Below are 27,826 nucleotides of genomic sequence, written 5' to 3' on the forward strand. Positions count from 1 at the left end.
GAGAAGAGAAAAAGGTTGTGCTTTCACATAAAATGGAAATCCACATGCCCCCAGTTGTATTTGTAAACAAGCTCTGCTGGATCTTGGTTTTTCTCCCTCTGTGCTGTTAGTAAGGCCATTTCTGAGTTTCCCAAGACCTTAATCTGGAAGTGTTCATGGAAAACCAGACAAACATAATGCATGTGGTATGTAAGTATGTTTATCACAGTGTTGTTTATAACAGTGAAAGAGTGGAAATGAGAGTGGTTTTAGACCGATTATGGGAATGGTAAGCAATTTTTGTGTCTTGTTTAAGAATTCCATCCCCAGCTGGGTGTGGTGGCTCACATCTGTAATCCTATCACTCTGGGAGGTCAAGGTAGGTTGATTGCTTGAGCTCACGAGTTCAAGACCAGCCTGAGCAAAAGCAAGACCCTGTCTCTACTAAAAATAGAAAAACTGAGGCAAGAGGGTCGCTTGAGCCAAGAATTGGAGGTTGCTGTGAGCTATGACACCATGGTACTCTACCCAGGGGAACAGCTTGAGACTCTGTCTCAAAACAAAAAAAATTCCATCCCTACTCCCAAGTCCAAAATATTCTCAGACATTTCCTACTAAAAGTTTTGATATTTTGCTTTTAGTTTCATGCCCACATCCATCTGCATTTAATTTGTTAGTATATTGTGACCACAGAAGGTCTTCCTTTGAAAAAGATTCAAAAGGGGACTTAAACTGGGACTCCAGGTATTTCTCCCACAAGCTTCAACATGTACAGTTCTATAATTTTTCTTTCTTTTCGGAGACAGAGCCTCAGGTTGTCGCCCTGGGTAGAGACTGTGGCATCACAGCTCACAGCAACCACCAACTCCTGAGCTTAAGTGATTCTCTTGCCTCGGCCTCCTAAATAGCTGGGACTATAGGTGCCCGCCACAAGGCCTGGCCATTTTTTAGTTGCAGTTGTCATTGTTGTTTGGCAGGCCTGGGCTGGATTAGAACCTGCCAGCTCTGGTGTATGTGGCTGGCACCTTAGCCGCTTGAGCTATAGGCGTCAAGCCAGTTCTGCAACTTCTTTTTTTTTTTTTTTTTTGCAGTTTTTGGCTGGGACTGGGTTTGAACCCACCACCTCCGGCATGGGGCTGGCGCCCTACTCCTTTGAGCCACAGGCACTGCCCTGCAATTTTTAAATAATCATTTTATTGGGACATTATTGACATAGCATAAACTTTATCCTTTAATAGTTCATGATTTTTTTATTTCTTATTTATTGAGAAAGAACTCCCCCTCTGTTATCCAGGTTGGAGTGCAGTAGTGTTATAACAGCTCACTGCAGCCTGGAAGTCCTGGGCTCAATGGATCTTCTCACCTCAGCCTCCCAAAGTGCTCCACACCCAGCCCCAGTTCAGTAGTTTTTAGCATATTCTTAGTGTTGTGTATCCATCACCACAATCTAATTCTAGAAATATTTTCATCATCCCCCAAAGAATCATCATTCCCTTCTTTTAGGCCTGGCAGCCTCAACAGTTCTGCTTTTAGCAGATTTATTTTTTAGATTGGGGTTTCCAGTAAGATTCCATTTGGGACAAAGGTTTGTGCTGCAAACCTCTGCCTGGTGCCAAGCTATCTCTCAAGGGATGGAGAGTTCCAGTGGCCTGGGGTAGTAGCTCTCATCCTGACTCTAGAGACAAACTAAGTAAATGTTCTCTCCAGGGAGATTTCCCTGGTGGGTCACAAATGAGCCTTTACTGTCCCAAAAGATCAGGCCAATTTCAGCTCCCAAGGAAACGAACCAGGGGACCTATGTCCTTGCAAGTGCCTGATTTATAAGGAGAATAATAAGCCCTTAGCACCCTCATTTTGTTTGCTCAACTGTGGCACTTACACATAGCACTTCAGGGACCAATAGCCAGAAGGAGACAAGATAGAGGTACAAACTGACCACTTCCCTGACCACTCCTGGGCCTCTTTCCCTCCTGGGACTTTGTTTACAGGCCCCATTTTATTTTGCTAGCACCTGCTCTGCTCACTGGTGTGTGCCTGCCCCGCTGTGGGTTCCCTCCTGCAGTGCCTGGAACCAGGCCTGGTACACACAGGCCCTCAATAACTGGTATCCAAGGATGAATGGTGCCCAGTCTCAGGCCCTGGATATGGGACCAGGAGGGCACACTGCTCACCTAGGGTCACTGTGACTGAGTGGCCCAGGTCCCAGCAGCCTGTTTGCAGTGAGTCCACTGGGGTCAGGTTCTCATCTAAGCCCAAGAGAGGAAATGCTTCTCAGCCTAGTCACAGCTAGTGGGCTTAGAGGCTGGAGGCTAGACAGGAAGCCAGGCCCATCCATCAGGCAGCTCAGTGTCCTGGCAGGACATGCTGACCCCACGCTGGGACCTGTGTGCTCACAGTGGGATATAAGCCTCTGATTCCCCTGTGGTTGTCCACCTTCTTGGGTCTTGTGGGCAGGGACTGCTACCTTGGGAGACTGTGGTTTGGAGCTCCAGGGGTTAACGCTGACCTGGGCTGCGTTTAATGTTCTGCTGTTACAGTCTTGAAATTGTCAACCATTTTTGAACAAGGGACCTTGCACTTTGATTATGAACAGAGGTCCCTCAAATTATGTTTCAGGCCTAATGACAGCCCCATGGGACTGCGCTTTAGCAGCGACTCTGTCTTTGGGCTGTTCTGTGGCAGGGGGAGGATGTCTCTCCAGGGGGCAACTGTCAAGCTGTCCTGTGTTTGCCTTGCAGATGTCTGAGTGGATCTTGAAGGTAGCAGCAGCCTCCCAGCCTGCCCAGTACGTTATCCCTCTCACCCCTGGCTCATGGGATAAGTGCCTGGCTCCTGCAGTCATTCTGAGGGCTGGAATGGAGTTTAGGGCTGGCCAAGAGTCCCCCCACCCAATCCCAAAGCCATGGACTATGTTTGTGGGTGGAATTAGGGACTTTGGTGGAGACTCCACACTTGCCCCAGAAATGGTGCATACTGATTGTAGGCACAGAGATCTGGGGTTTCCTAAGACAGCTACCCATGATATTCCACCCCATGGCCAGGGTCTTGGCCTCCCAGCCTGAACAGTCTGGCCAAGGCGGACAGACTAGGGATCACGCAGAGTGCCAGCCAGGGAAAGGACAAGGAGGCACAAGGGTTGTGGGGTGCACCGCCCAAACATTCCCTGTTTCCAAACAATCACCAATCTGCTCTCTATTCCTATAGTTTGAATTTTCTATAGTTATATATAAGTGTAAGGAAACACTTTGTACTTTTTCTGGCAAGGTCTTGCTCTTTTACCCAGGCTAGAGTGCCATGGCATCATCATAGCTCACTGCAATCTCAAACTCATGTCCATAAGTGATCCTTCTGCCTCAGCCTCCCAAGAAGCTGGGACCAGAGATGAGTGCTACCATGTATGGCTATTTATTTTTTATTCTTTTTCTAGAGATAGGTTCTCACTATGTTGCTCAGGCTGGTCTTGAACAGCCCAGATTTCCATTAACCTGAGAATGGATCAGTAGCGCTATAGTACTGCAATGGACTACTGGACAGCAATAGAAAAGAACAAGTTGCTGATACATGCAATGACATAAATGAATGACAAAAATATTGTGCTGAGGAAAAAAGAGACACAAACGTGCACAAAATACACGGTCATGATTCCACCTTACGATATTCTAGAATCAGCAACATAACTAACCCATGGTGATAGAATTACCCTTTGTTTTTGGGTGAAAGGGAGGAATTGTCTGGTAAGGGGAACAAAAAAATTTTACAGGGTGATGGAAACATCCTGTGTCTTGATATCCTTTTGTCAAAAACGATTCAATGGTGCACCTAGGAAGTGAGCATTTCACTGTTTGGGGCACTCAGAAAAATTCTCCGCTGAGGAGGATAAAATTACACTTGCATTAGGAGCTTCTCTTGCCTTAGAAGTGGTGAGATGCTTTACTTGGCATGAATCCCTAAATGGCCAGTCTCTACCCCCAGCTTCAGACCCCACCCCACGGCTCTACCAAAGGAGGGATATGTCCTCCATGGCACACTTAGGCAAAGTGTAGGAGCTAAATTTGCCCAACCTGGGAGTTTAAACAGTGGTTCAGTCTAGACTCAAATCCCACCCCAAAGCCTCATCCAGCCAAGGATGTAAACTTCAACTATCCATTTTTATTGGGCAGCTGGTCTTGGGCATCCTGAGCAGCAACTCTGCTTAACCTCAGGGACCTGCCTGCAATCTCTTCCAACTTCAGAAACCAGAAAGTGGTACCACGTGGTCAGGAAATAAACCCTGTGACCTGGCCTGATCAGAGGCAATTGTAGTGCCCAGCCAGCAGCCCAGCCTGATTTTGAAGCACAGCCAGTGGTCTTGACAAACTGGGGAGCCCAGCCAGTAGTTCCACTCAATCTCAGAGTAAAGGCAGTGGCACAGCCATCTAGAGAAAGCAAGATTTTCCTGCCCTGGGATCTCACCATCTGCCACATACAGAATTACAAGGTCTTTCCCTGCCAAAGAACACTTATAACACTTGGAAGAAATGTCTGTCCTTTCAAATACATAGACATCAATGCCAGGACACGAGGATTACAAAGAATCAGGTAATCATGACACCACCAACAGAAACTGTTTTGATAAAGCTTCAACAATGGACCGTAAGGAAATGTAGATTTCTGAAATGACGGACAAATACGTCACAATAAGCTTCTTGACATTTAGTGAACTGCAAGAGTATGCAGATATAAAATTAAATATAATTTAAAATAGTGATTTCTTCTAGGACTAGGGTAGGGATTAATGGTGAAGAAGCATGAGGAACATTCAGGGAGATCATAATATTCTACATATGTTGACCTGAACTCGGGATATACAAGTGCCCAACTCTGTGAATATTCAGTTACAATTTGTGCATTCATTGTATCTAAATTATACATCAAAGATGAATTGTAAACAAATATTAAACTCTATGATATGCTGAGGAATTATGTAGAGGAATTGTATTGACATGTAATTTACTTTAAAATGCATAAAAATAACAAAGATTTCTCAATATATTGGAATCATATCTAGGCAGTGGGTTTATGGCTGTTTCTTGTAAAGTTCTTTCTATTTTGCTTCTTTTTTTTTTCTTTTTTTTGAGACAGAAGTCTTACTTACCCTCAGTAGAGTGCTGTAACATCACAGCTCACGGCAACCTCAAACTCTTGGGCTCAAGCAATTCTCTTGCCTCAGCCTCCCAAGTAGCTGGGATTTACAGGTACCCACTATAATGCCCGGCTATTTTTTTGTTGTTGTTGTCGTAGTTGTCATTGTTGTTTGGCAGGCCTTGGCCGGGTTCGAATTCGCCAGCCTCGGTGTATGTGGCCAGCACCCTAGTTGCTGAGCTACAGGTGCTGCACCAAGCCATTGCTGTTTATTTTAAAACTTTCACAATAAAATAAAAACAACCAATTGTGATGGATTTCATATGAATTCTAGGTGGAGTTGTCCTTAAATGTGAAAGTGTCTCCAGCTATATAATTTCTCTAAAAACATGTATTTGGATTTGTCATTAACATTTAAGAGTGCATGGCTCCGTGCCCATAGCAAAGTGGTTATGGTGCCAGCCATATACACCAAGGCTGGTGGGTTCCAACCTGGCCAGGGCCAACTGCAACAAAGGGCGACATAGTGAGATTCTGTCTCAAAAAAAGAAGAAATTTAAGAGTGCAAAGGTATCCTGACACCAGAAGCTTTGAGAATCTATGGCCTAGAAAAATAGTTGCTGATGTGTATCAGAATACCTGTACAAAAGCTTTGACAGGAGCACTGCTGTAACTGTCCCACTCTGGAAGCAACCCAGAGACTCAGACACGTTATGATCCCAGACTTTTCAACAGCAATAAAAACAAACAAGAGAGAAACGCAACAACAGGAGTAAATATTACAGGCATTTATTGTGCAATAGACCAAATAGAACCCATAAAATATGCTTCTATCTACATAAAGCTATAAAACTAGAAAATTTTAACAACATACTGGGGATTTATACATTATAGAAAAAACTACTGGGAAAAGCCAATAAATTCTGTTCTTAAAAATAGTGTTGGAGTCTCTCTTGTGTCTCTGGAAGCCACTTAAGATGTAGACAGTGTTGAGCAGCATCCTGCTGTCCATTCTGTGAAAACAGAAGAAAAATTTACATCCAGTGTCCCTCAGAAAGTATTTCAACCCAGAAGCTTCCATTTTCCGAGGGATGCTTTTTGAGAAAATAACTTAAGGAGTGGCTGGGGCAAGTTGATTAATGAGCAAGCCTACAGTTTTACTTTGTGTCTAACGAGAGCATGATGGATGCTGTAGACCAGTGGTTCTCAACCTTCCTCATGCTGCTGCCCTTTAACACAGTTCCTGTGGGTCACAACCCACAGGTTGAGAACTGCTGTGCGAAGTCTGAATCTTCATTTAATGTAGAAGAGAGATTTCATAAATTTTACTGGCGTCCATTTCATAGTTAATTAAATTTAAACTTAATAAGCTTAATTATTATTTTTTAGTCTTAGTTAAATCTCCATTTGACCTCAGTCTATAAATCCTGAGGACCACCTTGCTGTCTGTAATGGCAGCATCTCACCTCACACCACATTCTTGAAAAAGCAATTCTGAGAGTGGTGAATCTTGTTCAATGAAGGAGAGCATTGGTTACACCCTGAAACCCTAGTGTAGAAGACATTAAATCAAATTTGTGGGTGGTCTTTTATTTTTTACACTAATCTCCTGAATTAGGCCAACAGACCGTACTAAACCAAAATGGAGTCACTCCTGGGTAAGTGCCACATAATCAGAGTAAAACTTTTTTTTTTTTTTTTTGTAGAGACAGAGTCTCACTGTACCGCCCTGGTGTAGAGTGCCGTGGCGTCACACGGCTCACAGCAACCTCTTAACTCTTGGGCTTACGCGATTCTCTTGCCTCAGCCTCCCGAGCAGCTGGGACTACAGGCGCCCACCACAACGCCCGGCTATTTTTTGGTTGCAGTTTGGCCGGGGCTGGGTTTGAACCCGCCACCCTCAGCATATGGGGCTGGCGCCCTACTCACTGAGCCACAGGCGCCGCCCCAGAGTAAAACTTTTAACAATAGAAAATACCCCACATACACCTGAGCTGGCGGGTTCGAATCCAGCCCGGGCCTGCCAAATAACAATGACGGCTGCAACCCCGCCACCCCACCCCCCCACCAAAATAGCCAGGCATTGTGGCAGGCGCCTGTAGTCCCAGCTACTTGGGAGGCGGAGGCAGGAGAATCGCTTGAGCCCAGGAGTTGGAGGTTGCTGTGAGCTGTTATGCCATGGCACTCTACCCAGGGTGACAGCTTGAGGCTCTGTCTCAAAAAAAAAAGAAAAGAAAAGAAAAAAGAAAAATACCCCAACAGGGAAGTTTTTGTGTGTGTGGCCTTTTTTTTTTTTTTTTTTTTTGTAAGACAGAATCTCACTGTCACTGTGGGTAGAGTGCCATGGCATCATAGTTCAGAGCAACCTCAAACTCTTAGGCTGAAGTGATCTTCCTGCCTCAGCCTCCCAAATAGCTGAGAGTATAGGTGCCCTCCATGATGACTAGCTAGTTTTTCTCTTTTTAGTAGAGACAGGGTCTCACTCTTGCTCAGGCTGATTTCAAATTCTTGAGCTCAACCAATGCACCTGCCTGGGCCTCCCAGAGTGCGGAGATTACAGGTATGAGCCACCGTGCCCAGCCTAACAGGGCAGCTGAGAGAGAGAGAGAAGACAAGAGAGAAGAGAAAGAAAGACCTCAAGAAATTCACAGAAACTATTTGAAAAGGGCCCAGTCACTGGAGCTGGCAGAATAAAGTTCAATAAGGATTGAAGCAAAGTTCCCTCTGCTTCAATCCTTATGAAAAAGTACCCTGAGGTATCCTGAGGTTAACCAATCAGCATTTTTGTATCATGTACTTTTCCTGTTGTACTTCAAGCTACCTTATAAAAGCAACGCTCTGCCATGCCCAAGGAATGCCGTTCTATTTCACAGATGGTATGCTGCCCAATTCATAAATTGCTAATAAAATCCAATTAGATCTTAATACTAACTTTGTTGAAATTTTGTTGACAGTAAATCTTCTTGCTCCTGGGTAATCAAAATTGAATAATGAGGCCAGGCGTGGTGGCTCACGCCTGTAGTCACAGCGCTATGGGAGCCCGAGGCGGATGGTTTTCCTGAGCTCGGAGGTTCAAGACCAATATGAGCAGGAGTGAGCCAAAGTGAAACCCTGTGTCTACCAAAAAAAAAAAAAAAGAAAAAAAGAAAAAGCAGGGCCTTGTGGTGGGTGCCTGTAATCCCAGCTACTTGGGAGACAAAAGGCAAGAGAATCGCTAAAGGAAGAACAGAAAAAAAAGAAAATAGGAAAAAAAAACTTCAAACTAAGAAGAGTGAAAGTCAGCTGACATTGAAAGCAAACAAAACAAAACAAAACAAAAACAAATTGAATAAAGAAAATGTAAATTGAAGCAAGGAGTAAAGGGCATTGATTAAAAAGAGATCTACACAAAGTCATGGAGTGCCTGTTGTGGCCCTGCCTGACTAAAAGTGGGTTCAATTAAGGTAGGGTAGGAAGTGTTTCCTCCAAGGATGTAGCTGGTTCAGGTGTCAATGGTGGTTGATCAGCTCAGTGCCATGTCCTACACCACAGTCTTTATTTATAGTTGTATATTTACAAATTGGAATAGAATATGATCCAACATTTATAGTCACAAGTACCAGCTGGCAACCTTGGTTTTTAATTGGAAAACATTTGGATTGGTTTGATAAGGAAGATACTCTTTAAGTCATGTGAGAATTAAAGTAATGGGAGAAATAAGGACTCCACACTGTCTGCTGTGTATTTATACACAAAAAGAAAATTAGATAATGTGCAAACCCAAACAACCTATTACTGGTTTACCTTTTAAAGATAAACCAAGAACAGTGTGTGAGCAACCTTCATAGGTCAAAACTATGATGCACAACTACACACGAAGTATATGTGTATATATTCTCAAAAAATGGGATATAATTCTAGGGATAATTTGGGCAAAATAACAAACAAAGAACGGGACTGTAAAATCATTGGGTGTTTCAGGTAAAACAAAAGCTTAAATTAAAATTCTATTTTTTTCTCACCACTATACTAATGAGAAGAATTGAAATTCTTTTTTTTGTTTGTTTTTTGAGACAGTCTCACTATGTCGCCCTAGGTGCAGTGCTCTGGCATCATAGCTCACAGCAACCTCCAACTCCAGGGCTTAGGAGATTCTCTTGCCTCAGCCTCCCAAGTAGCTGAGGCTACAGATGCCTGGCTATTTTTTGTTGTTGTTGCAGTTGTCATTGTTGTTTATCTGGCCCAGGCCTGGTTCAAACCCGCCAGCCTGGGTGTATGTGGCTGGTGCCTTATCCACTGAACTACAGACGCTGCCCAGAGAATTGAAATTCTTAATGAAAACATGAATTGCTTCTTCTTCTTTTTTTTTTTTTTTGTAGAGACAGAGTCTCATTTTATTGCCCTCGGTAGAGTGCCGTAGTATCACAGCTCACAGCAACCCCCAATCCCTGGGTTTAGGCAAATTCTCTTGCCTCAGCCTCCAGAGTAGCTGAGACTACAGGCGCCCACCACAATGCCCAGCTATTTTTTGTTGCGGTTTGGCCCGGGCCGGGTTTGAACCCACCACCCTAGGTATATGGGGCTGCTGCCCTACTCACTGAGCCACAGGTGCTGCCCCAACATGAATTGCTTTTTTAAATCACTTTTTTAGTGTGATAATTTAAGCTCTTTTTTTTTTTTTTTTTAGAGACAGAGTCTCACTTTCTCACCCTCAGTAGAGTGCTGTGGCGTCACAGCTCACAGCAACCTCCAACTCTGGGGCTTAGGCGATTCCCTTGCCTCAGTCTCCCGAGTAACTGGGACTACAGGCGCCTGCCACAACACTCGGCTATTTTTTTGTTACAGTTTGGTGGGGGCCGGGTTTGAACCCACCACCCTCAGCATATGGGGCCAGCGCCCTTTTTGAGATAGAGTCTCAAGCTTTTACCCTGGGTAGAGTGCTTTGGCATCACAACTCACAGCAACCTCAAACTCCTGGGCCCAGTGATTCTTTCGCCTCAGCCTCCCAAGTAGCTGGCCTATAGGCGCTGCCACAATGCCTGTCTATTTTTGTTGTTGTTGCAGTTGTCATTATTGTTTTAGCTGGCCCGGGCAGGGTTCGAACCTGCCAGCCTCAGTGTATGTGGCCAGCATCCTACCCACTGAGCTATGGGTGCTGCACTTTATTATTGTTTCAAAATGCCAACTTCAAAAAGTAAAGAAAATTACTTCTTGTAAAAAGGAAATTAATAAATGCCAACCAGCTAGGCACAGTGGCTCACTCCTATAATCCCAACACTCTTGAAGGCCAAGGTGGGTGGTTTGCTTGAGCTCAGGAGTTCGAGACCATCCTGAGCAAAAGTGAGACCCCATATCTACTAAAAATAGAAAAAAAAAAAACCAACTAGCTGGGCACTATGGAAGGCACCTGTAGTCCAAGCTACTTGAGAGGCTGACATAGGATAAATTAGAAATGAATACTCTTTAAGGACCAAAGTAATATTGTTCTATTTTTGGCAGGGGTGGTGGTGGTAGAGGGGTGGGGAACAGAGTCTCACTCTGTCACCCTGAGTAGAGTGTGGTGGCATCATAGCTCACAGCAACCTCAAACTCTTGGGCTCAAGCGATTCTTTTGCCTCCCAAGTAGCTGGGACTACAGGTGCCCACCATAACGTGTGGCTGTTTTAGAGGTAGGGTCTTGCTCTTGCTCAGGCTGGTCTCGAACTCCTCAGCTCAACAATCCACCCGCCTCAGCCTCCCAGAGTGCTAGGATTATAGGCATGAATCACCTTGCCAGGCCTATGTTGTTTTATTTTAGTGTAAAAAGAATTTAAAAGTGATATGTATAACTTTCAATAGTAGTACAAGCAAGTGACTTTATTATTTACTAAAGAATTTACAATAGGCAGAATCTTTTCACACATCTGGCTAAACCCTCCCCTGACTGATATTCCCAGTAGGGACAGTTCATAACTCTCTCCTTTCATCCCAGCCTCACCCTCCCCTCCTCTCACCCTCAAGCCACTGGGATTTTTCAGGTCCAAATATGCTTTGTGTGTATGTGTGTGTGTGTGTTCATATGAATAGATATATTTTAGTATATATATGAAGCATGTGTGTATATATATAAATTTATTTATAAATACATGTGTAAAAAAGCCAGATACACCTATGCACAGTAATGCTCATTCTTATTTAAAAATATGGCAATTACCTACATTATGTCATTTCTAAATATCTTCAGCCATTCTGCTGAAAAACATAATAAAATTAGGTTAATATTATTTACCTAAGTATTGATGCACGGGTCCCATTTTGGCTGAATTATAAAATCTTTGAGGATAAGTTCTTTCTCTCTGTTTTTTTTTTTTTTTTTTTTTTTGTGGTTTTTGGCCGGAGCTGGGTTTGAACCCACCACCTCCAGCATATGGGACCAGTGCCCTACTCCTTGAGCCACAGGCGCCACCCTTTCTCTCTGTTTTTAATCACCCAGATTAAATCTCTTGTGAGAGCTGGCACTTGGAAAACACTTGCATGTAAATGAAGTGGGGAGTATATAACTCAGTGTCCTAGAGATGTCAGCAGACTTTTATCACCACATTAAGAAAAAAACACTTTTGCCAACCAGGCAAACAGTAACTTAGAAACTAGGGTGTCAGCTCGCACTTGTGCAGAGTGGTTATGGTGCCAGCCACATACACCGAGGCTGGTGGGTTCGAGCCTGGCCTGGCCAGCTAAACAACAATGACAACTGCTAGAAAAAATAACCAGGCACCTGTAGTCCCAGCTACTTGGGAGGCTGAGGCAAGAGAATTACTTAAGCCCAAGAGTTGGAGGTTGCTGTGAGCTGTGATGCCACAGCACTGTACTGAGGGCAACATAGTGAGGCTCTGTTTCAAAAGAAAAAAAAAAGAGAAGGAACTTAGGTGTATAAGTGACAAGTGATAAGCACAAAGGGGCTGAAAGTAGGGAAACACAGAGCCACCACCACAGAGGTGCTCACGAGCCACTGGGCTGGTACCCGACTTGGGGCCACACAGAGCATCAAGATGGACGAGAGGGCGTAAAACAGGACAAAGGAGCTCACCAGGATCAGGATAGTGTGTGTGTCTCCAGCCTCTGGGGAAGGTCTGGGGCAGAGCTGATGGCTGGGCAGAGTTGATGGACTCTCTGCTTGTGCCTGTGCAAGACAAGGACCATAGAGCCACTGGCACAGACCATTAGGGCCAAAAATAGATAGTCAATGAAAAATATTATGCTTGCAAGGAGTGATCTTCTAAGTTTGTCTGGACTGGGTGTGAAAGATATTTATATATTTTTTCCAAATTTATATTTTTGCTGTTCTTTGGCCCTCAAATATTAAAAGAACATGTATATTTATCAGGAGGTTCAGGATCCAGCAGAAGGAGCAGCAGGAGCTAATGTATTTGGGAATTTTCATCCTGAGCTCCACCCACTTAGAGCTAATAGGGCAAAGTTTAAAGGTTTGGAAGCCACCAAGGAGACAAGTGGTGCTAAGGGAAACCCCTCTGGTCATTCTGTGGAAATAAAAGAGAAGTCTACATGCAGTGCTGTCTAGGAAGTATTTTAATCCAAAAGCTGCTATTTGCTGAGGGAACCCTTGGGAGAAAAAAACTAAGCAGCTGGCTAAGTGAAAGTGAGTTGGTTGAGAAGTGGGTCTGCATGTCTAAGATTTTGTCCCATAATTAAAGTAAAGGTGTAAAACCAAGTAAGTAAGGAGTTTCCCAGGACCCCGACTTTTATCTGAGTGTGGAAAATGATCACCCACTCTAAGTCAGGAGAAACCAACACATCAGGGATGATTTTTTAATTGGAGTTAGAAAAATCTGGAACAAAAAGAAAAAATACATTGAAATGTATTCTCAGAAAGTTTCTTCAATGCTTAATCTCACATGTATGTTCCCACATTAACACACTGAAACTGTGTCATACCCATTAAGATGGCTATTATTAAAAAAAAAAAAAGAAAATAACGTGTCCGTAAGGATGTGGATAAACTGGAAGTCTTGTGCACTGTTGGTGGATATATAAAATTATGTAGTCACCATAAAGAACAATATGGCAGTTTCTCAAAATATTAAAAAAGGAATTACTATATGATCCAGCAAATCCACTCCTGGATTTATACCCCAAGAGAACTGAAAGAAGGATCTCAAAGAGATGTTTATATACCCATATTCATAGCAGCATTATTCATAGTCAAGTCAAAAGGTGGGAGTAAGAAAAGTGCTGACAGATGAATAGATAAACAAAATGAGTATATATACACAATATAAAATTACTCAGTCGTAAATGGGAAGGAAATTCTGACACATGCTATAAGATAGATGAACCTTGAGGACAATACTGAGTGAAATAAACCAGTCACAAGAAACAAATGCTGTGTGATTACACTATATAGGGTACCTAGAGGATTAAAATACTTAGAAATTAGAATGGTGGTTTCAAGGGCCTGGGGGAAAGGGGAAATGAGATTTATTTTATGGGTATGGAGTTTCAGTTTTGCAAGATAAAAAGAGTTCTGGAGTTAAGTGTGGTGATTCTTGTACAACAAAGGCAATGTACGTTATACGACCAGGCTGTACATTCGATATGATGATAAATTTATATGATGTGTATTTCACCATAATTAAAACTAAGAATGAATCTTTATTGAAACTCTTTTTGTAAAAGAACGGTTCTAGGAACAACTTAAACATTTATTATTAGGCTACCAGTAGATATACTTTGCCACATGCACATAATTTATAACGAATGAATGTAGACATTCTCTATTCCCTACTGTAGAGTTATTGCCAGAACATATGTTAATTAAAATAAAAATCAAGGTGCAGAATAGTTTGAATTATGTTACATTTTCTAAGAAAGAAAAACGTAAAATAGTGAAATAAAATTATGTAGTGGTTATCAGCGGAAGATAGAAGTCAGCAGAGTGGAGGAAAAGTACCTTAGAGACATTTGCTAGATCACCTTATTTTCAAGTCTTCAATCTGGAACACTTACACACTTTGTTAAAGAATAAAGTATCCATAGAACTAAAAAAGAAACAAAACCAGCAGGAAGTTGATTGTGTAGTGAGTTGGTAGTATAACCAGCTAGATGGAAAATTTTTTTTAGTTACTTTAAAACTCAGGGTTTTGCTCGGTGCCCGTAGCTCGGTGAGCAGGGCACTGGCCACATACACGGAGGCTGGCAGGTTCAAGCCTGGCCTGGGCCTGCTAAAGAACAATTACAACTGCAACCAAAAATTAGTTGGGTATTGTGGCAGGCACCTGTAGTCCCAGCTACTTGGGAGGCTGAGGCAAGAGAATCATGTAAGCCCAAGAGTTGGAGGTTGCTGTGAGCTGTGATGTCACAGTACTCTACCAAGGTAGTGAGACCCTGTTTGCCCTCCTCCTAAAAATGCCACAGGGTTTTAACCAATGTCCCAAGCAGGATATAGATTAAGGACAAAATTTTGACTCCCAAAAGTCAAACTTGTTTTTATCATGTTGTTAGTAAAAATATTGGCATAGTTTTTAAACAGATACAATTCATACAATAGCATCATTGGGAAATCAGGTTTTCAGCAACAAGAAATAAAATACAAATATAAAATCATAACACTACAGAAAACTTGTTTTGAATAATTAGCATATTTCACAAACCTATTTTTCCACCGCGTCTCCATAGAAAAGTCTAATTGCAATGAGTGACCTAATTGCAAGCCAGCAGTCAGCACCGCTAGCTCCTTATAAATTCTATACACAAAGTACTCAGACCTTTGGAAAAAGAAGCTTGATCTCAAGTTCAGAATAGAAAATGTACAAAGTGAGGCTGAAAGACATTACAAACAAGACAGTGGGAAAGGTGACAAAGGCTGCTTGATCATGTTTAAAGGACCTACAGTCAATTTAAAGAGGCTTTCAGTAGCAAAGATGAGAGAAGTTAAGTATCTGTGAATGAACTGAAACACTTCATTTAAATTAAAAATCCATATTTCCCTAATGATATTCTAAAAATAATAATCTGATAGCCTTGGAGTACTTTAAGAAAAAACATTTCTAAAGGTTCATAAATAAGGGGGAAGGATTGAACATTTATTCTGCCTTTCCTGCACTAAATATTTTTCTAGGCAACTAATGAGCTAATGAGGGAATATTTCTTTACATAGAATAGTTTCATTTGATGGCTTTCTGAGGTAAGTTTGCCTATAAAATAATTTTGACATACCTAAGTTCATTTAAAATATAAAATGAAGCATACCAAAATAAAATAGTGAATGCAGCCCAATTAACATATTTACTATAGGGCGGCGCCTGTGGCTCAGTCGGTAGGGCGCCGGCCCCATATACCGAGGGTGGTGGGTTCAAACCCGGCCCCGGCCAAATTGCAACCAAAAAATAGCCGGGCGTTGTGGCGGGCGCCTGTAGTCCCAGCTACTCGGGAGGCTGAGGCAAGAGAATCGCTTAAGCCCAGGAGTTGGAGGTTGCTGTGAGCTGTGTGAGGCCATGGCACTCTACCCAGGGCCATAAAGTGAGACTCTGTCTCTACAAAAAAAAAAAAAAATAAAATAAAAATAAAAATAAAAAAAAAAAACATATTTACTATATAAACTATATTAAAAGAAGAGGTTCCTGTAGTCCCAGCTACTCGAGAGGCTGAGGCAAGAGAATCACTTTGCCTGAGAGTCTGAGGTTGCTGTGAGCTATGATGTCATCGCACTTTACCCAGGTCCCACAGTCCAAATTCCTAAACTCAGCTGTCACAACAGCCGTGGGGTCCTTCCTTCCTTCCCCTGTGACTATGCTCTTAGAATCCACCTTCTTTGACAGGTCTTGGGCTTGAATAATCTTTTTCTTTCAGGTTATTCACCAGTATCAGGGTAAGGGTTTTTATGATTTCGGTGATCAATGTAAAGTTTAGATTAATTTCTAACTTGTTTGTATTTTTCCTCAATCACAAATTGCCATGTATTTTTCTATCTTTTCTTTTTGCCATCTGAATTGTTTTAAATCAGTTCATTTCTACTAAATAGAAGTAAAACTCTTTTTCTGTTTTTTTTTTTTTTTTGGAGATTACCATGTATGTTTGAACTTTCCTTTTTATTATGTCCATTTCTAAATTAGTAATAATCTTCATACCTTCTCCCAAACTCTTTGAAACTTTTAGAATTTTTTTTATATCAAACCACTCTTGTGTACATACCATTAGTGTCCAGCATAATCACATTTTAGAATTCTATTTAGTCAGCACAACTAGGAGCAGAACTAAGGATTTGCATGTATTTTATGTTTATCTTCATTCTTTTTTTTTTTTTTTTAATTGAGACAGAGTCTTGTTCTGTCACCCTGGGTGGACTGCCATGGCATCATCATAGTTGATAGCAACCTTGAACTTCTGGGCTCAAGTGATCCTCCTGCCTCAGAGTTTCTATTTTTATTTTTTTTGAGACAGTTTTTCTATTTTTGGTAGAGAGGGGTGTCTCACTCTTGCTCAGGCTGCTCAAACAGTGATCCACCTGTTTCAGCCTCCCAAAGTGCTAGGACTACAGATGTGAACCACTGCACTCAACCTTGATCTTCATTCTTTAAGATAATTTATTTCTAAATCTTTAAAACATTATGTGATTTTCTTCTGTTTTCCACTATTTCTTTTAAAATTTAACTTTCAGTTTAATGACATGCCTTTTAGGTAATCTGTTTTTTGCTAACTCTAGTTATTCCTCCAATTTTTCCTTTTGTCTTTACTGGGATAAAACCTGATAAGGGGTATAGCTCTCCAAAGATTTGTGTTTTGTTAATATTTATTAGAATTATTTTGCTTTCATCACTGAGTATTCATTTATTCATAAATACTAGAAAATATTGAATTCTGATATATTTCAACAATGCCTGAATATCCTTCTCTTTTTTTTTTATTTCTAGAAATTATCGGGGACAGCGCCTGTGGCTCAAAGGAGTAAGGTGCTGGCCCCATATGCCAGAGGTGGCGGGTTCAAACCCAGCCCCAGCCAAAAATTGCAAAAAAAAAGAGAAATTATCTATCCGTCTAGAAATAAAAAAAAAAAATAGAAATTATCTATCCATCTAATTATCTATCTGTCAATCTAGCTCTATCTCTATATGTGACATAGATAGAGATCTCTTTTTTGTCTTGTATGCCTCTTAATTTTGTCATGTTTATATTTCACTGTAGAGGGAATGTTTTGTTTTTCAAGATATATTTTTATGCATATTAAAGTCGTTACACGAATACTTCAATCAATTGCTTTTAACTGCCATTGATTTTATAAAGTGGACTTATGAACAATTTCTTTCATTTTTCTAATCATAGACACCTAAATTTTCTCTAATTTCCTACTGCCAAATATATCACAATAGTTGTATAGTTGTATTAAAATATAGCAAGAGACAGATTAATAAGAGATAACATTCAAATTTATTTAAGTATTAGTTTTACATGACAATAAAATTAATATTTGCTTCAGAAATGAAGACCTACAGAAACATGGAAACCTTTATAATTTTATGCTAAGATTGATGGAGGGTGGACAATGGTGCAGAAGTATGCTCGGATGAAGAGGATGTAATGTATCTTGGGTGGGCTTGTTTGTTCAGTTGCTTTTTTACATCTCTGTCTTTGAGGATAAGGCTATTCCACTCACCTGAGTATAGGGAGGGTACCTTTAGAATGAAAAAAAAAATTTTTTTTTGAGACAGAGTCTCACTTTATTGCCCTCGGTAGGGTGCTGTGGTGTCACAACTCACAGCAACCTCCAACTCCTGGGCTTAGGCGATTCTCTTGCCTCAGCCTCCCTTAATGGTGCCCGCTACAATGTATGGCTATTTTTTTTATGCAGTTTGCCAGGGCCAGGTTTGAACCCTGGCGTTGTGGCGGGCGTCTGTGGTCCCAGCTACTCGGGAGGCTGAGGCAAGAGAATCGCTTAAGCCCAGGAGTTGGAGGTTGCTGTGAGCTGTGTGACTTGGCACTCTACCGAGGGCGATAGAGTAAGACTCTGTCTCTACAAAAGAAAAAAAAAGAAGAAGAAAAAGAAGAGAAATTGATAATTATAAAATTAAGAATGGTGATTATGTCTAAGAAAGACAAAAGTGGATATAATGAGGGGAGGTCACACAAAATCATCAAAGGTACAGAAATTTTTCTTTAAGCTTAAATTAACGTGTATATATTTGTTTTATTTTACTATTAATCTATGCAGATTAATTATAACTAATATGTTACCTTGAAATGTGGCAGGTGCAAATGAGGAAATAGATAATTTAAGTACAATGTAAATAGCCACAAAAGAATAACTAGTGGTTAACATTGCACAGCTTTACTGTAATGTGTCAGATATTTCACTGTTTTAATAGGAAAAATGCAGTAACATCAGAAAAGAAGCTATTTGAAAAGAACTCAGCAAAAAGGAAGCAGCACATGATCTAGATAAAGAAATACACAAAAATAAAAGAAAGGGGAAAAGGCTTACCTAAAACCACGTGTCAAAATGAATGAAAATTGTGATCACAATTTGGCATCAAATTAAGAATAACCTGGAGACATTCTTCGCGGAGAGTCGCCGCGATTTCCTGCTTCAACAGTGCTTGGACGAACCGGCGCTCAACCCGCAACCCGGCCGGCGGCTCACAGCCAGCCTTCCGACACCTCCGCACCGCGGCCTCCAGCGCCCCGCAGCCGCCGCCACGACGACCGCATCCCCCGCGCAGGTGCGCCAGAACTACCACCAGGACTCGGAGGCCGCCATCAACCGCCAGATCAACCTGGAGCTCTACGCCTCCTACGTCTACCTGTCCATGTCTTACTACTTTGACCGCGATGATGTGGCTTTGTAGAATTTTGCCGAATACTTTCTTCACCAATCTCATGAGGAGAGGGAACATGCTGAGAAACTGATGAAGCTGCAGAAACAACCAGGTGGCCAATCTTCCTTCAGGATGTCAAAAAACCAGACCGTGATGACTGGGAGAGAGGGCTGAATGCATGGAGTGTGCGTTACACTTGGAAAAAAGTGTGAATCAGTCACTACTGGAAATGCACAAACTGGCCACTGACAAAAATGACCCCCACTTGTGTGACTTCATTGAGACACATTACCTGAATGAACAGGTGAAATCCATTAAAGAACTGGGTGACCACGTAACCAACCTGCGCAAGATGGGAGCCCCTGAATCTGGCATGGCAGAGTATCTCTTTGACAAGCACACCCTGGGAGAGGGTGATAAGGAGAGCTAAGCCTTAGGCTAACTTCCCCATAGTCACGGTGTAACTTCTGTGATCACCAAGGCAGTGCATTCCTTTACCTTTTCTATAAGTTGTACCAAAACATCCACTTAAGTTCTTTCATTTGTACCATTCCTTCAAATAAAAAAATTTGGTACCCTCCCCCGCCCCCCCCGCCCAAAAAAAGAATAACCTGAATGAAGCCATTGCCTTGCAAAGAAGAGAAAATGCAGAGACCCCAGGGATCAAGCCGGGGCAGCAAGACAACCAAAGGAGCTGAAATGTACATAGCAGAGGTAGAGAATTGTGGAGATGATTTCTGGTGGGAGAAAGAAATGAATTAGGAGCATAAAGGTGCTGCTTTGTTAATAAAGAATTTGAGAGTGATGTAGCCCTCTAAATTATATGAGCATATAATTTGATTTAAAAGTAAATACTATATTTTAGCATAAAAAATACTGAACGATTAAGCAGGCTCCTGATGTCTTCCTGCTGGTTCAGAAAACAAAGCCCATTAGGAGTTGAACTGATAACAGAGAATGAAATAAATAAGAATCTTTGTCCTGTTGTGTCAGGGAAATCCAGAAACAGTAGAGAAAAAATCACGCCCCAAAGATGGAGTGGACAGACCAAAGAATGACCCTGACAATTGCGACCAGGAAGAGTCAGGTGAGTTTATTAGAGGTCACTCATGGGGCACTTGCTCCTGGACAGCACATAAACTTTTTCCACAGGAGCCTCTTGCTGGCAAAATCCACATCTGCCCAAATGGTGTTACTTCCAGTCCCTTCCCAGTGGGTGACTCAGAGCTCTCATGTGTGACTGTATGCTCAGCTCACCTTGAATCAAATTGAGCACGCACAGTGCAATCATGTGTGCCTTCACACAACCCATGCTCTGCTAATGATACTATAATTCTCCACTAGGTGGAGATATTAGGATTGCAGTCAGAGGGCACTATGGGATGGCCAGAGTGGCTCTAAAGTAGTTAAGGCAGGCTTAAACAAGCCACCTAAAGCAAGAAAGTGCTGGGGTACATCTTTCTACCTGTGGTTATCTTAAACTATATTGCAACAATTTTGTTGAACCTTCCCAGCCAGCACAATGTTTCTCTGTGTGTTGTGGAACTTACTTTTTTTTTTTGAGATAGAGTCTCAAGCTGTCACCACCCTGGGTAGAGTGCTGTGGCATCACAGCTCACAGCTACCTCAAACTCTTGGGCTTAAGCGATTCTCTTGCCTCAGCCTCCCAAGTAGTTGGAACTACAGGTGCCCGCCACAACACCTGTCTATTTTTTGGTTGTAGTTGCCATTGTTGTTTGGCAGGCCGGGGTTGGATTTGAACCTGCCAGCTCCAGTGTATGTGGCTGGTGCCCTAGCCACTGAGCTACAGGTGCTGAGCCTGGAACTTACATTTTCCTCTCACCTGTAGAAGAAAAATGGACGCCAGAGAATGACATAGTCCCAACCTGCAAGAATTTCTCTTTTTGGATGGAAAAACCAGGGCTTTGTCTAAGAGTGGGCTTCCACTTGATTCTAGAGAATCATCCACAATATCCCATAAAATATCCTCCTCAGAACTAACCCTGAAATAGTTACTCACTTGTGACAGAATAAAGCTCCTTCTTTCCTACAGTGAAAAGCAAGCTTCAAGTTCACACCGGTATTGCATTCCTCAGATGACCCACAAAACCTTATGTGATCCCATCACACAGAAGACATCCTCTCCCACCTGACACATTTGAACCACCTTCTCTCATTGCAGAAATTATCAATGTATACCATTTATTTTTGGTGTTTCTCAGTGAAACATTCTTTAAAGTCTGTTTTAGACAATTTCATATCAGAGGAAAATGTCCCAATCCTCGGTTTTCATTTCGAAATAATCTTTCAGATTATTTTTTTAGAGACAAAAGCCTGAAAGTTGTGGTTAAAACAAAACCAAAAAATCCACCACAATTGAAATTTACCTAATTGTCTAGTCTACAGATTAATCTGTACTTTCTAGGTTCATTTCTTATGGAAAACCATTGGTGAATTCTTCTAATATGGAATAATATCACAGATGTAACTTGATCTGTAACACCGAAGCCCAGCAGAAGACAAAAAGTATTAAAGCATTTATTTGTAAGGTGGCAGCCACATAAAATAATTCAGTATATTGTTTGGTAATAGCCAGGCCTTGAGGCAGGCACCTGTAGTACTTGGGAAGCTGAGGCAAGGAGATCTCATTGAGGCCAGGAGCTTTAGGTTGCTGTGAGCTATGATGCCATGGCACTCTACCTAGGGCAAAAGAGTAAGACTCTTGTCTCTTTAAAAAAAAAATTATATGTATATATATATATATACATATTTATATACACACACATATATATATAGTTTGGTGATTTTCTTTTTTTTTTTTGTAGAGACAGAGTTTCACTTTATTGCCCTCGGTAGAGTGCCGTGGCGTCATACAGCTCACAGCAACCTCCAACTCCTGGGCTTAGGTGATTCTCCTGCCTCAGCCTCCTGAGTAGCTGGGACTACAGGTGCCCGCCACAACGCCCGGCTATTTTTGTTGTTGTTGCAGTTTGGCCGGGGCTGGGTTTGAACCCGCCACCCTCGGTATATGGGGCCGGCGCCCTGCTCACTGAGCCACAGGCGCCGCCCTTAGTTTGGTGATTTTCTAATGTGATAAAACTTGAAGGAATAACAAACAATTGTTTTTATTAAATTATGAATAGTGATTATGTCTAGGAGTAAGAAAGGGGATATAATAAGTTGAGAACACAGAAATTATGAACATATGGATATCATTCTATTTCTTTAATTTTTTTTTCTTTGAAGCAGAGTCTCACTTTATCACCCTCAGTAGAGTGCTGTGAAATCACAGCTCACAGCAACCTCAAACACTTGGGCTTAAGCTATTCTCTTGCCTTAGCCTCCCAAATAGCTGGGATTATAGGCACCCGCCACAATGCCCAGCTATTTTTCGGTATGGGGGTCTTGCCCTTGGTCAGGCTGGTCTTGAACCCATGAGCTCAGGCAGTCCACCCACCACCTGGCATCCCAGAGTGCTAGGATTACAGGCATAAGCCACCATGCTCAGTCTTCATTCTATTTCTTTAAAAAAGTTAATGAATGAATTGGTTTTGTTTTCTCACGAAAAGTGGCTGATGCAAATGAGGAATTGATTTTTAAAAATTTATTTATTTATTTATTTATTTTTTGTAGAGACAGAGTTTCACTTTATTGCCCTTGGTAGAGTGCTATGGCATCACACAACTCACAGCAACCTCCAACTCCTGGGCTTAAGCGATTCTCTTGCCTCAGCCTCCCAAGTAGCCGGGACTACAGGTGCCCGCCACAACACCCGGCTATTTTTTTGTTGCAGTTCGGCCGGGGCTGGGTTTGAACCCGCCACCCTCGGTATATGGGGCTGGCGCCTTACCGACTGAGCTACAAGTGCCGCCCCTTAAAAATTTATTTAAATTTACTGGCTACCATATTGGACAGCACAGTTGTCATGTGTCAGATATTTCACACACATATATATATTTTAATTTTTTTATTAGAAACAAAAACCTTGTAAAGGTCGAACGAACATAAATACATTCAGAAAAGGAATCACACAATTACTACATCAAAATATTAAGCAAGAATAATAATACAAAGAAAGTAACATTCACATTGTCAAATAGGAGTATGTCTATTATAGAAGGCTTTGACTCTGAGATTCAGTATGGAGTCATCAGTTAACTTCTTTTTTTTTTAAGTATCAAAAAATAGACAACCAATTTTTTTTATTATTATTATTTTTTGAGACAGAATCTCATTATGCCGCCCTCGGTAGAGTGCTGTGGTGTCATTGCTTACAGCAACCTCAAACTCTTGGGCTTAAGCGATTCTCTTGCCTCAGCCTCTCAAGTAGCTTGGACTATAGGCACTCATCACAATGCCTGGCTATTCTTTTTTTTTTTTGGCCAGGGCTGGGTTTGAACCTACCACCTCTGGCATATGGGACTGGCGCCCAATGCCTGGCTATTTTTTGTTACAGTTGTAATTGTTGTTTAGCTGACCTGGTCTGGGTTCAAACCCGCCAGCCTCGGTGTATGCGGCTGATGCCATAACCACTGTGCTACAGGCGCTGAGCCAGATATTTCATATTTTTATAATAAGAAAAATATAATGATCTGCAAAGAATCTGTTTCCACAGAATTCACCTAATGCAAAAGCAAATTTTTAGAATGGAAGCAGTGCAATATTTATACAAAGAAACTGTTAGAAAATGAATAAAAGAAAAAATAAAATTAGGCTATGGAAATTTAAAAGAAAAAATTAGGATGAATGTTTATCATAAAAATTTGGCACCCAAATACTAAATTTAATGAAGCCATCACCTCTACACACATGAGAGAGAAGCCAAGGCAGGGGCAGAATGTGGGAGACCAGCGAGAAATTTCCTTATGAACTCGGTGGGGGTAGCCCTTCATACCTAATAGATGCTGCAGGCCTTTTATCTTCCCAATGGGGATCTAACTGAAGTGCAATGTCAGTGCTTCAGCTAATTATTAGGAAGAGGGTGTTGTAGGACCCAGCTTCCAGACTTGACCTTCCCTTTTGCATAAAGAGTTGGTGTGGGAGTCCTGAGATTTCTATTTTCTTTTTTGGGGGGAACTGATCTTCTTAATCTTTACATTTACATTCAATACCATTTTTTTTTTAAGAGACAGAGTCTCACTTTATCACCCTCGGTAGGGTGCTATGGCATCACAGCTCACAGCAACCTCCAACTCCTGGGTTTTTAGGTGATTCTCTTTCCTCAGCCTCCCGAGTAGCTGGGACTACAGGCACCTGCCACAAGGCCCGGCTATTTTTTTGTTGTTGTTGCAGTTTGGCCGGGGCTGGGTTTGAACCCACCACCCTTGGTATATGGGGCCGGCACCCTAATCACTGAGCCACGGGCGCCGCCCTCAATACCATTTTATGGCTTTAATACAATGACTAAAATGATTAAGGCCAGATGTTGTTATCTGTGGCAGTGGTTATAAAGGGAGGAGGGAAAAACTAGAGTAAAAATAATAGACCTGATTATAGTAACCAAGTTAAATTTACAGTACTCATGATTTAGTAGCTCCTCTATCAAATAAGATCTTTTTAAAACCATGGGTAAGTAACATACCTAGGGCTACATACAGGAATTCATAAGTGCAGTTATTTATTTCCTTCAAAGTTGATTGTAATTTAGGTTTTATAAACATCACTAATACATTTGGTATCCCCCATAGTTGAGAGTTGTCTAACTGATTAGCAATGAGCCAAAAGATTACTTAACCATCTCTTACAAGATCCATCAAAAATGAAGGATTGCTGATTTTTAAAAGGTATTATGACCTTCAAAGATTCTGAATAGTTAGTAATTAGCACAATGCTGTGCCTTTCTCAACTTTTTAAATAACAACATACAGAAACACAAATTTATATATTGCATTTGTTTAAAAAAAGAGTTAAATTCTGCATAACTGACTTAAGGTATTGTTACAGAGTTTGGGCACCATAGGAATGCTTCTTCTAGACTTTGATTTCAAATGGATTATCTGGTATAGAAGTGAACTTTCACTCTAAGTACTTCTCACAGATCAATGATCACTTAGCTCATAGATCTACACTATAAGGAAGAATGTGTTTCTTTTCTTTCCTTTTTTTTTTTTTTTTTTTATCAAATAAGACTATGTCAGGTGGCACCTGTGGCTCAGCCCCATATGCTAAGGGTGGCGGGTTCAAACCCAGCCCCGGCCAAACTGCGACAAAAAAATAGCCAGGCGATGTGGCCGGCACCTGTGGTCCCAGCTACTTGGGAGGCTGAGGCAAGAGAATCGCTTAAGCCCAAGAGCTGGAGGTTGCTGTGAGCTGTGACGCCACAGCACTCTACCCAGTGTGACAAAGTGAGACTCTGTCTCTAAAAATAAATAAATAAATAAATAAATAAGAGTATATCTATTATAGAATGCTTTGACACCGAGGTTCAGTATGGAGTCATCAGTTAACTTCTTATTTCTTTTTCTGAAGTCTCAAAAAATAGACAACTAGTATTTATAAATAAAAATAAAAGATAATTTAAAAAAACAGACCATGCCAAATCTTATAGACAATAGAGAAAGAAGAAATATTTCAAAATCATTCTACTTCATCTGGATATACCTGATAGATTTCTATTTTCTTTTACGTGGGGGAGGTTGGACATGTTGTGAGGAAAGAGAGTATATGGGGAGTAATCCTGCCTACCAGGGTTTGTCCTTTGGGCCCTAAAGATTTACATCTGTTCTAAATGCAAATATGTTCATCCCATCCAAAGCTCCCAAAAGGTCTTTGAATCTATCAAAATCTCACAGTTCAAAGGTCCCAAATCTCATCTAAACTGTCTAAATTGGGTATGGGTGAGGCTCTGGTATAATCCCTCCTGGGACACAATTCCTCTTTACCTGTGGACCCATGAAATAGAAATTTAATTACCTGCTCCCAAAATGAAAAGGTGGGAAAGACCTAGGATAATAATTATACATGCATTTTTTCAAAAAGGGAGAAAATAGAAGAAAATAGAAGGGGGAAAGAACCATGAGTCCTAAAATATTTTGAAATCCAGTCTGGCAAACTCATTTTAGGTGTCAAGAGCTGGGAATACCACCTATGGTCAGGGCACTGCCCACTGGGCTTACAGCTATGCAGTCTCAGCTCTCCTCTGTCCTGAGACATCCTTCTTCATGCAAGGTACCTGGAAATTCAGATTTCTGTCAATCTCACACGGATAGAATGACAGAGGTTCTAGACTCTTTAATTTCATTATTTCACTGTTCCTTTAGAGCCAAGGTGACAGTGTTCCTACTTGTATAAATTTTCTAGCCAGGTGTGGTGGCTCACACCTATAATCCCTGTGCTTGTAAGGTAAAGGCAAGAGGATGGGTTGAACCAAAGACTTTGATGGTACAGTGAGCTATGATTATGCTACTGCACTCTAGCTGGAGCAACAGAACAAGACCCCATAATTTTTAAGAACTTTATGAATCTCCTATTTATCACTGGGATTCACTCTAGCAGAGAAGAGGTTTATCTGATTTTTTTCCCCTCCATAATCCTCTATTTTTGGCTTTTGCTGAGATGACTGAGGAATATTTTTAAATTGCTTAGATGCTGTGTTGAGGGGACCTATAAGTCACACTTAATCTCTTCAAACAGCTTTTTGTGTGACAGAATATCCTGATCTTTTGATTGGTATTAGCAAAATGTTATGCAGCCACACCCATGGCTATTTCTCTAGAACAGTGTTTTTCAACCTTTTTTTCCCCTTAATCTCATAGCACCCTTGAACCTATAGTTAAACTTCCATGATACACTTAAATTATGTTGATTTAAAAAAAATAAAAATAAAAAGGAATATACTTACTGTGCTTTGAACTTCAAAAATAATTAATGATCTTTAAAAAATTTTCACAGTATACCTAAAATCCTTTCATATCACACCATGTGCCATGGCACACTGTTGAAAAATCACTGCTCTAGAACATGCTTTCCTGACAATCCATCTCTTAATTTTAATCCTGTTTGCAATTAAGATGGGCTGAGAATTTCCCAGGTTATTAAACCTTAGGTCTTTTCTGTTTCACGGTTATTCCTATATTTATCTCTTCTCTAACACATTTTATTAAAATCAGTAAAAAGAAACAAGGCTATACCTTCAACACTTTTGCTTAAAAATGTTCTCAGCTACATGTCCATATAAAGGCTCATGCATGAATATTTGTAGCAGCTTTACTTCTAATTTTTTTTTATTTTATTTATTTATTTATTTTTTTTTAGGGGTTGGCAGGGAGGGCTCAGCCTTGCTGGGTGGGCCGGTCTGCGGCTGGTGGCTATTAAAAGAGTTGGTTCTGCTGGGCACTGGACCATCGGGGAGGAAGGCTACGTGCTGTCGCGGGGGCACCTCCAGGCCTGGATTCTGCAGGGAGTCGCGGCGAGCCAGGGTAGCAGCCGGCCACTGCTGGACGGGGGTGCTGCCCAGCTCATACAGGTCTGAGTTGAGGCTGTTCCGGGAGGGGGCAAGCAGGCTCTGTGGGGGGCTGTCCCCGGAGAACACCGGGCGGGAGCCCATCGCGTGCAGCTGGTGGGCGGCAGGGCCTGCCTGCTTGTGGTGCGGGTGTGGAACGTAGACAGTGGCCGGAAAGGCGAGGCCGGCGCTTGCTGGGCCCTGGCCCTTGGTGGGCAGGCTGGCGTAGGCCCCCAGCTACTTCTAATATTTTAAAATAGGAGGTGTATAGGTGCCATTTAAGAGAAAATGGACAGGGTGGTGCCTGTCACTCAGTGGGTAGGGCGCCGGTCCCATATACTGAGGGTGGTAGGTTTGAACCCAGCCCTAGCCAAACTGCAACAAAAAAATAGCCAGGTGCCTGTAGTCCCAGCTACTCAGAAGGCTGAGGCAAGAGAATCGCCTAAGCCCAAGAGCTGGAGGTTACTGTGAGCTGTGATGTCACAGCACTCCACCAAGGGCC

General features: G+C 41.7%; 1 pseudogene across 1 annotated transcript; it reads left to right on the forward strand.

The window, feature by feature from the left end:
* The first annotated feature begins 259 nt into the window (after positions 1–259).
* On the forward strand, positions 260–19,373 carry LOC128596499 (ferritin heavy chain-like; annotated as a pseudogene). The gene is made up of 3 exons (XR_008383112.1): positions 260–268; positions 2,718–2,738; positions 18,638–19,373. The product of XR_008383112.1 is annotated as a ferritin heavy chain-like (transcript).
* Positions 19,374–27,826: the final 8,453 nt, after the last annotated feature.

This window comes from Nycticebus coucang, chromosome 10 (genome assembly GCF_027406575.1).
Source record: "Nycticebus coucang isolate mNycCou1 chromosome 10, mNycCou1.pri, whole genome shotgun sequence".
Classification (NCBI taxonomy): Eukaryota; Metazoa; Chordata; class Mammalia; order Primates; family Lorisidae; genus Nycticebus; species Nycticebus coucang.